A 12,366-nucleotide genomic window follows, 5' to 3' on the forward strand; every position below is an offset into this window, starting at 1 on the left:
ATATGATGGACGGGCTTATGGAAGTGTAAAGAGTTCCTCTATCTTTACTGTATAAGTTCCGAGAATGAATAAAGTTTAAATCTTGTTCGTATTTTGAATCTTGCTCTCTTTAAGACTTATCTTGGTGGTTAATCTTGATTAAAATTTTTCTCTAAGTCTCATTTTCGTGAATCTTGCGAAATTATCACAAGTTGCGAGATGAGGACATCTCGCGTTTTTTAAGTGGGGTAGAATGTAAGATTCCTCCCCCACCCCCTTTTTGATGTCTAGTATCTTTCCCTGTAATCAATCCCTCTTCAGAAATATAAAGACCTTGTTTCTATCTGTTTTAGCCTAGAGAGAGAAAAATATTCTAGAGAGAGAATATTCAGATTTTGAATATTTTTGGATAGAAAAATATCTCTTCTAATTCAGATGAGTTCCCCTGAAACAGAAATTCAAAAAGAATTTTCCAATGTGCAATTGGAATTAATTGAAAATAGCTATAAAGAACCTTAGCCTAAGGGTCTAGATTTTCAGAAATTTTTGGATTATGGTCCAATTAAGGTTCCTATGGACCAATAGTATCAATCCATGTGTAGGGAGGAGATAAATCCAATTTGAAAAAGAAGATACCCAAAAATGAGTAAATACTCACATAAGATGAAGAGTTGAAAATGTACAAGGTTTATTAGTAAAAAATTATGAGCAATATTAAAAGTATGACATATGTAAGGAAGAGGAGTTCTTTAAAGGAGGTGCATATTTCACATAAGATGAAGAGTTGAAAATGTACAAGGTTTATTAGTAAAAAATTATGAGCAATATTAAAAGTATGACATATGTAAGGAAGGGGAGTTCTTTAAAGGAGGTGCATATTTCACAGATTCGGGGTACTAGCAGCGGAAGTAGCACATCATGCGTGGGTAGGGGTCTCACACTCGGGGCCTCGCCCACGGATATCCGGACAAGAGACTAATCCGTCGGTTTGTCCAAAACCGAAACTGGAAAAACTTCCTTTACTCGGAAAGCATGGGCGATTCCACCAGGATAACTCTTTACTCTAACGTAGTCAAGATCATTACGGATCAACTGATCTGACTGCACCTTTAACGGTACTTGGTCAAATCAAGGTAGAAACTTGCACTTGGATCATTGGGATCAACGCTTTTTTCCCCATCAAGAGGCACAGCCGTTGATTCCTATCCATAGAACAATTTCTATCCGGGATTTACTTTATCTATCGTAAAAACAAAGTTGAGTCTCGATTTATGGATCCATCAGTCCAGCCTAACCCCATCCAATCCCATGGGTTAGCCAACCTCCCAACCACTGTAGTGATGGGATCCAATTTGGAATTTGGTTAGGTTTTGTCCCGGGTACCAAGGAAAAGAGTTCCAAGGCCCCCTAGCCGGAATTTCATGCAAACATAAAACTAGGCACACCACTTACACACCCAATATGAAATTGCCTTATTCTTAGCATCAGCTAACTTTAAAACAATCCTTTAATGAAACCATAGTACCACTGATCACCGTCTTCCAAATTATCCGGTTGATTCTCAAATTTCCCATCATTCCTTCATCATCAGAGTATCTATGGCATCATTGGCAACTAGAACGCTCACCACCTGTCCACTCAGAGGCCGTTTCCATAGTTCCTAGCCCATAATACTCGGCAATATAATCATTTATCAAGATGGACTCTCGTTGAAGATCAGCAAGATCAACCAACAGATCCATATAAAAGAGCCATGGACTCATCCATTGAGGACCAGCAAGGTCAGTCAACTAGATCCATGCCCGGTTTCACAAAACAACTCTTACTCCTTGTTCCAATATCTTCCTCGACGCACGCGTGGGTATCCTAGGCGACCCAGAGCCCGAGCACCGTATGGTCAGCACCCTCTAGGATCCTTCGCAGGTGACCTAGCGCTTCACTCATAGGCCGCTTCCTTGGTCCCTCATCCACCGTACCGGAAGCTCACCATTTTAATCGAACCGAGGCTGGTCAAGACCTCGGTCGACCTTGCTACGCGAGACGTCCTCCATTGACTCTCCGTCAGCAGTTGCAACTTTATCAGTTAGGTCTCCACGACCTTAATCACAAGACGGTCAAAATGCTTCCCCAGCATTCTTGACATAAAACAGCCATTTATAAACAGCATTTACAAACAGTTTACAAATACAGTTTCTATATTAACTCTCATTTTTCTACATTATCTCTCATTAATCCACATTACTTATTCCACATTCCATTTATATGTGTACTCATCCAATCACCTCATTTTCCATCTCTTCACTTCAGATTCCTTCACATCACATATCATATATTCACATCCATATCCACATCCATACATCCACATCCACATTCACATCCATACATCCACATCTACATGCTTATCTCCATTTTCACATCTTCATTTATACATCCACATCCCATATCCACATTCATACATACACATCCATATCCACATCCATACATCCACATCCACATCCACATTCACATCCATACATCCACATCTACATGCTTACCTCCATTTTCACATCCTCATTTATACATCCACATCCCATATCCACATTCATACATACACATCCATACATCCACATTTACATCCACATACATACATACATCCACATCCACATTCCACATTCACATCTATACGTCCACATCTACATTCACATTCACATACATCCACATCCACATTCCCATACATCCACATCTATACATCCACATTCCACATTCACATCTATACATCCACATCTACATTCACATTCACATACTTCCACATCTACATTCACATTCACATACATCCACATCCCCATTCCCATTCACATCTATACATCCACATCTACATCCACATACATACATACATCCACATCCACATTCCACATTCACATCTATACATCCACATCTACATCCACATTCACATACATCCACATCCACATTCCCATTCACATCTATACATCCACATCCATTCACAAACAGCATTTACAAACAGTTTACAAATACAGTTTCTATATTAACTCTCATTTTTCCACATTATCCCTCATTAATCCACATTACTTATTCCACATTCCATGTATATGTGTACTCATCCAATCACCTCCTTTTCCATCTCTTCACTTCAGATTCCTTCACATCACATATCATATATTCACATCCATATCCACATCCATACATCCACATCCACATCCACATTCACATCCATACATCCACATCTACATGCTTATCTCCATTTCCACATCCTCATTTATACATCCACATCCCATATCCACATTCATACATACACATCCATATATCCACATCTACATCCACATACATACATACATCCACATCCACATTCCACATTCACATCTATACATCCACATCTACATTCACATTCACATACATCCACATCCACATTCCCATACATCCACATCTATACATCCACATTCCACATTCACATCTACATTCACATTCACATACATGCATCCACATCTACATGCTTACCTCCATTTTCACATCCTCATTTATACATCCACATCCCATATCCACATTCATACATACACATCCATACATCCACATACATACATACATCCACATCCACATTCCACATTCACATCTATACATCCACATCTACATTCACATTCACATACATCCACATCCACATTCCCATACATACATACATCCACATCCACATTCCACATTCACATCTATACATCCACATCTACATCCACATTCACATACATCCACATCCACATTTCCATTCACATCTATACATCCACATCCATTCACATCTATACATCCACATCTACATCCACATTTACATCTATGCATATACATCTTCATGCATATATCCATTTCCATGTTCATACATCCACACTCCCATCTCCATATCCACACATCCACATACATACATCCATTTTCACATTCCCATTTATATAACCCCATATACCTTCACATCTAATCTTTTACATCACATCCATTCTCGCCCTATCACAACCCATATACATCTTATCCTATCACATACACTTCTTACCTCATCCCCCCATACACATCTTAATTCATCTTATCACATCCTAGCATCTTATCACCTCTTAACACACCTCTTATCACATCCTATCACTTTCCATACGCATCTTATCAATTCTTATCACATCTCATACATCTCTTATCACATCTTATCACATTTCATATCTTTTTTTTTTTTTTATAAAGAGAATTCTTTTATTTGATATAAGATTTCTCTACACATTTATTTATACATAAATTCCATTTAAGGAGACTAACACTTTCGAAATTAAAATCAATCTTTTATGCACCTTCTTATGCATGATTTCAATTTGGTAGGGAATTATACTTTTAGAATAAAAGAATTTCTCTTATGCATCTAAGTTAAGCATAAAATCCATTTATGAGGAAAATCATACTTTTAGTATAAAAAGAATATCTTTTATGCATACCTATATGCATGAAATCCAATATGATAAAAGTAACACTTTTGATATAAAAATTTTTCTTTTATGCATACTTCTATGCATGAAAATTAAAAATGATAAAAGTAACACTTTTGATATAAAAATTTTCCTTTATGCATACTTCTATGCATGAAAATTAAAAATGATAAAAGTAACACTTTTGATATAAAAATTTTCTTTTATGCATACTTTTATGTATGAAATAAAAATGATAAAAGTAACACTTTTGATATAAAAATTTATCCATTATGCATACTTCTATGCATGAAAATAAAAATGGTAAAAATAACACTTTTGATATAAAAATTTATCCTTTATGCATAATATTAAAATTCAATTTCTCCATGATTATAATGAAATTCTTTCAATTAATCTAGGATGATGATTCCTAGAATATGGTAGGAAGTCCTCTTTTTATGCTTTGAATGAAAATTTTTTATGCATAATTTTTATAAAAATTTTGCCATAGCTCCGCTGCTATGACTGATAAATCTCAATTTTTCTAAGGGATAAAGCTTATCATTAAGGAAATAATTAAAATGATTCTCTAATTAGATCCTTAATCCATAATGGATTGAATCATCAATATACATAAACTAAAAGCATAAGAAAAAGCTATTAATTGGCCTCAAGCATAGCTTAATCTTGGGTTAAGGAAAAGCTTTATGAAAAGCTTGATTTGGATTGAGAACGGGTCATGAGTATGACCATTTCTTGAGTGAGAGAGAGAGTTTACATAAAAATCATTAGAATTTAAACATAAATGAAAATTAACTTCAATAGCATTTATTAACTTATGTAACTCTTCACTACTATTCAAACTTCAATAGTATTTTAAAAAAAACCATACCAATTAAACTTCTCAAGCTTGAGAGGGGTTGAGAAGAGAGAAACATTGAGAAATTATAGAAAGATCAATATTCACTAATTACCTTACAACTTGCTTGATTCTTTGTTCACGGTAGAGGCCCCCAACCAATCAATTGGTTAAGTATGTTGATGGAGCCACTAATGGGGATTGAAGAAAGAGGGAAACTCCAAAAACTAGTGAATTATTAAATGAATTCACAGTTCTTGGCTTAGGTGGAGTAGAGTAACGATGCATAAACACTATATATTTTTCAACAAGGGGGAGGCTTCTATTTATAGGAAAAATTGAGTTCCTAACCAAACAAACTGATTCTAGAATTTTCTAAATCAGTTTGGTCAATATTTGACCATTTTTAGGTCAGTTAAGCTAACTTTTTGGAACTAGACTTGAATGAGGAGAGAGGAGAGATGAAATATCTCAATTTTTATGAGTTTAAAACTCATTCAAGCATGTGAAATATGCACCTCCTTTAAAGAACTCCCCTTCCTTACATATGTGTCATAATGGAATCATTTTAATATTGCTCATAGTTTTTTTACTAATAAACCTTGTACATTTTCAACTCTTCATCTTATGTGAAATATGCACCTCCTTTAAAGAACTCCCCTTCCTTACATATGTGTCATAATGGAATCATTTTAATATTGCTCATAGTTTTTTTACTAATAAACCTTGTACATTTTCAACTCTTCATCTTATGTGAAATATGCACCTCCTTTAAAGAACTCCCCTTCCTTACATATGTGTCATAATGGAATCATTTTAATATTGCTCATAGTTTTTTACTAATAAACCTTGTACATTTTCAACTCTTCACCTCATGTGAGCATTTACTCATTTTTGGGTACTTTCTTTTTACAAGTTGGATTTATCTCCTCCCTACACATGGATTGATGCTATTGGTCCATAGGAACCTTAATTGGACCATAGTCTAAAGATTTCTGAAAATCTAGACCCTTAGACTAAGGTTCTTTATACCTATTTCCAATTAATTCCAATTGCACATTGGAAAATTCTTTTTGAATTTCTATTTCAGGGGAACTCATTTGAATTATAAGAGATATTTTTCTATCCAAAAAAATATTCAAAATCTGAATATTCTCTCTCTAGAATATTTTTCTCTCTCTAGGCTAAAACAGATAGAAACAAGGTCTTTATATTTCTGAAGAGGGTTGATTACAGGGGAAGACACTAGACATCAAAAAAGGGGTTGGGGGAGGAATCTTACAAAAACCGACGGATTAGTCTTTTGTCCGGATATCCGTGGACGAGGCCCCGAGTGTGGGACCCTGCCTCACGCAAGAAGTGCTACTTCCGCTGCTAGTACCCCGAATCCGTTGCGCGGTGGGAACAGGAATCTCACACATGAGTATGACCATTTCTTAAGTGAGAGAGAGAAAAACCATTAGAATTAAATATAAATAGAATTTTATGTAATTCTTTACTATCATTAATTAATTAACTTCAATAGCATTTCAAAAACCATACCAATTAAGCTTCTCAAGCTTGAGAGGGGTTGAGAAGAGAGAATCATTGAGAAATTGTAGAAACGATCAAAATTCACTATACTTATCTTATAATTTGCTTGATTCTTTGTTCACGGTAGAGGCCCCCAACCAATCAATTGGTTTAGTATGTTGATGGAGCCACCAATGGGAATTGAAGAAAGAGAGAAGTATCAAAAACTAGTGAATTATTAAAGAATTCACAGTTCTTGGCTTAGGTGGAGAAGAGTAACAATGCATAAGACACTATATATTTTTCAACAAGGGAAGGCTTCTATTTATAGGAAAATTTGAGCTCCTAACCAAACAAACTGATTCTAGAATTTTCCAAGTCAGTTTGGTCACTTTTTGACCATTTTTAGGTCAGTTGAGCTAACTTTTTGGAACTAGACTTGAATGAGGAGAGAGGAGCGATGAAATATCTCAATTTTTATGAGTTTAAAACTCATTCAAGCATGTGAAATATGCACCTCTTTTAAAGAACTCCCCTTCCTTACATATGTGTCAAAATTTTATTGCTCATAGTTTTTTTACTAATAAACCTTGTACATTTTCAACTCTTCATCTTATGTGAAATATGCACAGGTCTTCTTTAAAGAACTCCCCTTTCTTATATATGTGTCAAAATTTTATTGCTCATAGTTTTTTACTAATAAACCTTGTACATTTTCAACTCTTCATCTTATGTGAAATATGCACCTTCTTTAAAGAACTCCCCTTCCTTACATATGTGTCAAAATTTTATTGCTCATAGTTTTTTACTAATAAACCTTGTACATTTTCAACTCTTCATCTTATGTGAAATATGCACCTCCTTTAAAGAACTCCCCTTCATTACATATGTGTCAAAATGGAATCATTATACCCAAAATATCTCATATTTTGAATATTGCTCATAGTTTTTTACTAATAAACCTTGTACATTTTCAACTCTTCATCTTATGTGAGCATTTACTCATTTTTGGGTATCTTCTTTTACAAATTGGATTTATCTCCTCCCTACACATGAATTGATGCTATTGGCCCGTAGGAACCTTAATTGGATCATAATCCAAAAATTTCTGAAAATCTAGACCCTTAGACTAAGGTTCTTTATACCTATTTTCAATTAATTCCAATTGCACATTGGAAAATTCTTTTTGAATTTCTGTTTTAGGGGAACTTATTTTAATAAGATGAGTTATTTTTCTGTCCAAAAATATTCATAATCTGAATATTCTCTCTCTAGAATAATTTTCTCTCTCTAGGTTAACACAGCCACAAACAAGATCTCTTATATTTCAGAAAAGGAATTGATTACAGGAGAATATGCTAGACATCAAAAAGGGGTTGGGGGAGGAATCTTACATACGTTAAGTACCTGATCTCTCACAAAAAATAGAGGCAACGGTGCTTTTTTTAAACCTAGAAGCGTATGCATTTAGAAACTTCTTACAACTCTCAAATATATTCAAATATGCCCTATATCACCCCTTAAATGATCGTATCTTTCGGTGCTACTACCATGGGCGGTATAAGCATAAGAATATATCATGTTTTTTGCAAAAGGTTCTTTGGTTAAAATATGAAAATTTCCCTACATGTGATTTTTGAGAATACATTTTTAAAATAAACAGAACCATCACTTCTCCCACTCCTAACTTAAGGAGGGAACCTGAAAAGAGGTGCAACAAGTCTCTCTCTGATTGTTTTAAAAAGATCTCCTTGATGTGTAAAAGAAAGAAATCAATCTAGACTAGAAGACCACAAGGATTATTACTTTGATCTTCCAAACCAAGCTATTAAAAGGTGATGAACATCTCTAATCATATAGGAGTTGAGGTCCACGTGGTATAAGCTATACCAAGCAGTATTAGATATGAAGTGTGATGTGATGTTGTAACTGACTATACAAGGGTATCTGGAAAGAGAACTGTCGAATATAACTTTCAACATTGTATTGGGTATGTCCTTTGTTGAAAAAGTTGCCATCCACCCAATGTGATTAGATTAGGCTAGACAAGGCTAGACAATAAGTGGGAGCCCAATTAGTTATTGGGTGTCGTTGATTAAACTTATAACTCCCTTGTATATAAGCGAATTTCTCTATAGAGAAAGGTACATTCCCTTGAGTGAAGAGTGTTGATTGAGAGTGTGCTCCTGCTCCTTGTGCTCTAGCTCTCTACCATGTCCTCTTGCCCTCTTGATAGTGCTTGTGTGAGAGACTTCCCCTGTTGGTCTTGCCATGATTTTTTTAGTGAGAGTGTGTGAGTGGCGAGAGAGAGAGAGAGAGAGAGAGAGGGGGCTATTTTCTTTCCGTAGTGGAGCATCGTCTTGTGAGGAGTCCCAAGCTCTATATGTAGATAACTCTTATGGTGACAATGGGAGGCAAATCTTCTTCAGTACTATCTCGCATTTACATGGTTGGCTCTTCCATAAGATGGTAGGCAAGAAATCAAGTTTCGGCGACTTGGGAAAATTGAGATCTCTTCACTTGGTTAGATTTGTGCTAGTGATTGGGGTGAGTTTAGGCTTTCCATAGGTGCTAAGAGAATGGTTTCTTTGCCTTAATGTTTGTGTAGAGTCTTGTGTAGGGCTTGTTTTTCATGGCCACATCATGGAAGACACATGTGTGGTGTTGATTTGGTGTTTTAGATAGATCGGGTTGATTTATAGTTGTTTTGAGGTGTTTTTTATGTGATATGATTTGTTTTTTTTGGTTTACAGTTTTGGAAAAGGTTCTTGTGTTTGAAAAATGTTTGTGTTAAATAGTTCTAGTGGGACAAGATAAAAGGGGAAAAAAGATTATAGATTGCAACTAGAGCATTGCATTTGACATTGAAGGGTGAGAAGAGAGAATTACCAAATAAATCTCACAGGTGTGGGCTACAGTCATAAATTAAGCAGCAAGGCTAGCCAAAAGCATAGTAGCTCACATGGACATTCACATAGTAGGAATGTCATCAAAAGCAAGTGGCTGATGTTCCTAGAGTGCATAAGCACGTTCACACAGAAGCAAGGACTGCTCACAAATGGGTAGAGAAAATCAAGGGAAAAAAAATGTCTTTGTCCCCACTGCAAATGTAAGGGCCCATTTCTTATGCAGCCGAGAGAACAAAATGATAAAAAGGACAGTGCAACACACAAGGTTTGGCATGGAGAATTACCTAAAGGTTATACATCTTGGGCTAACCTGCAAACAGGGCAACAACATAGCATGGCATGTAAAAGAAAAACACCCAGCGGGGTAACAATAACTAGGGAGAAGGAATAAAGGACAAAGGGCTTCTTAGTAGCTATCGGCATGCCTTGAAAGCTATTGGCATGCCTAGGTAGCTATTGGCATTCCTTGAAAGCTATCTACATGCTTAGGTAGCTACCTCACATGCATTAGGAGCTACCAGTGCACACCTTGAAAGCTCCTAGTGCATGTCAGTAGTAGTAGCCGGCATCATGCATTGGAAGCTCCCGACATGCCTAGGTAGCACGCAGCTTGCATTAGAAGCTCCTAGTGCATGCCAATAGTAGCCGCCTACATTAGGAGCTACCGATCATATATCGATAGCTATTGACATGCCTAGGTAGCTACCAGTGCATATCGGTAGCTCTGGCATGCTTAGGTAACTACTAGCATGTCTTGGAAGCTACTTGGGCATGTCGATAGAACTTGGGCAATGCATAAGTCCTATGCATGCGGATTATGTATATGCCTAATGCATAATATTTATGCATAAGCCTCATGCATGAGGCTATTTCATAAGCCTTATGCATTACCTGCACACATGGAACCACCAAGCATGCATTAGGAGCTATCGATTGTGGATATCGGTAGATATATATCGACATGCCTGGGTAGCTATCTGTATACATTAGAAGCTCCTAGGTACCACCTGCATGCATTGGAAGCTATCGTCATGCCTAGGTAGCATCAGGCATACATTGGAAGCTCCTAGTACATTGCTGGTAGCATCTCACATGCATTAGGAGCTACCAGTGCATGCCTTGGTAGGTTCCTTGCATGCCTTGGATGCTCCTAGTGCATGTCGGTACCAATTGCATTTCTATAATACAATTCCAATAATTATAAGATAGAGTGGTCCAGATTGACCATCCAAGGACCTCCATAAACTTGTTAATAGTGATTAATCACTGTAGTTCTACAAAACATGAATAAGAGATTGAATGAAATATAAACATGCACATGAATGGAATTAACACAATTTATACTTCCTTTCTCTTGTCTTCACAATAGCAAGATGGATGATGCTCTCATACCATGTTGGAAATACACGAACATGAAGAGATAGGGACACAGAGTGATTCAGAGAGAGAGAACGAGGAAGAGAGTTACACATATACGCTCCCAAAAATACTAGTTCATATTGATTATGAGTTTGTATATATAGGTGAGATCTAGGTCAAGTTAGGGTGTGATTTATATAGCTCCAACATTTTTCCCAACTCTCGAGAAGATAAAAGCCAGTTAAGAACCTTGTCACTAAACCACATGGGTATTTAAATAAGTGGGAGATATGGCATCTATGGTGGCAAAGTGGGAGCACAAACTGTGATCCGCGGGTAGCCGTCGGATTGGATTGGGGGCCTAGTTTACTTTTTGAGTAAACGAGAGTGGCAATAGTGGTGTTTGATTCCGGCAATTTGGGTCACTGGAAAACTAAAAAGAGAAGAATATATATTATTTATTGAGCCTTTTCTATGTTATGTAGCCTATAGTCTACTCGGAGTAGCATTGGCTCTAATTATGAGGGTTGTGGGTTCGAGTCCTACATCCTCCTTTTGCCAGGCCCCCCTCCTTGAAATTTTTTTGTGACAAAAAAAGTAAACCTAGCCTAAGGCTAAGGTTTACTTTCTGAGTAAATCGGCGGGGGTACGTAGGTTTATTTTCCAACAGTGAGCTCCACAAAACCCTATCCCCATGCATGCTTGCATGTTGGTAAAGCTCCTTCCTAGGCACGGTGAAGGCATTTGCTATTTTACTTTTGTTAGGCACGGTTTGGTTTACTTTTTTATTTTTTCCACAAAGCAAACTGGTCTTGGGGGTAGGCATGGGGACTTAAAAAAATTATAAGTAAAAGCGTCAGGCATAAAATGAGTTTTGAACTCAATACTTGTGCTATGAAATTTGGGAGACCTACCATCCGGCTATAATACCATCGTACGATCCTTTCAAAAATTGTATATGATAAAAAAATATTGGCGTATTTTAGATACCCACTATATCACCCCCTAAATGATCATATCCTTTAGTGCTACTACCATGGGTGGTATAAACATAAGAAATTATCCCTTTTTTGTAAAACATTCTTGGGTCAGAATATGATTTCCTTCTGGATCCTAGATGTGTATTTTGAAAGTAATTTTTAAAAAATAAATAGAACCATCACTTCTCCCACTCTTTACTCGAGGAGGTGAAATGAGTCTCTATCTGACCATTTTACAAATATCTCCTTGATGTGCTAAAGCAAGAAATTAGTCTAAATTGTATAAGACCACAATGATGAGAACTTTGATGTACCAAGGTAGGCTATCAAAGCCCATCAACATCTCAAAT

The sequence above is a fragment of the Cibotium barometz genome, chromosome 8 (assembly GCF_041138505.1).
Source record: "Cibotium barometz isolate CiBa-2024 chromosome 8, ASM4113850v1, whole genome shotgun sequence".
NCBI lineage: Eukaryota > Viridiplantae > Streptophyta > Polypodiopsida > Cyatheales > Cibotiaceae > Cibotium > Cibotium barometz.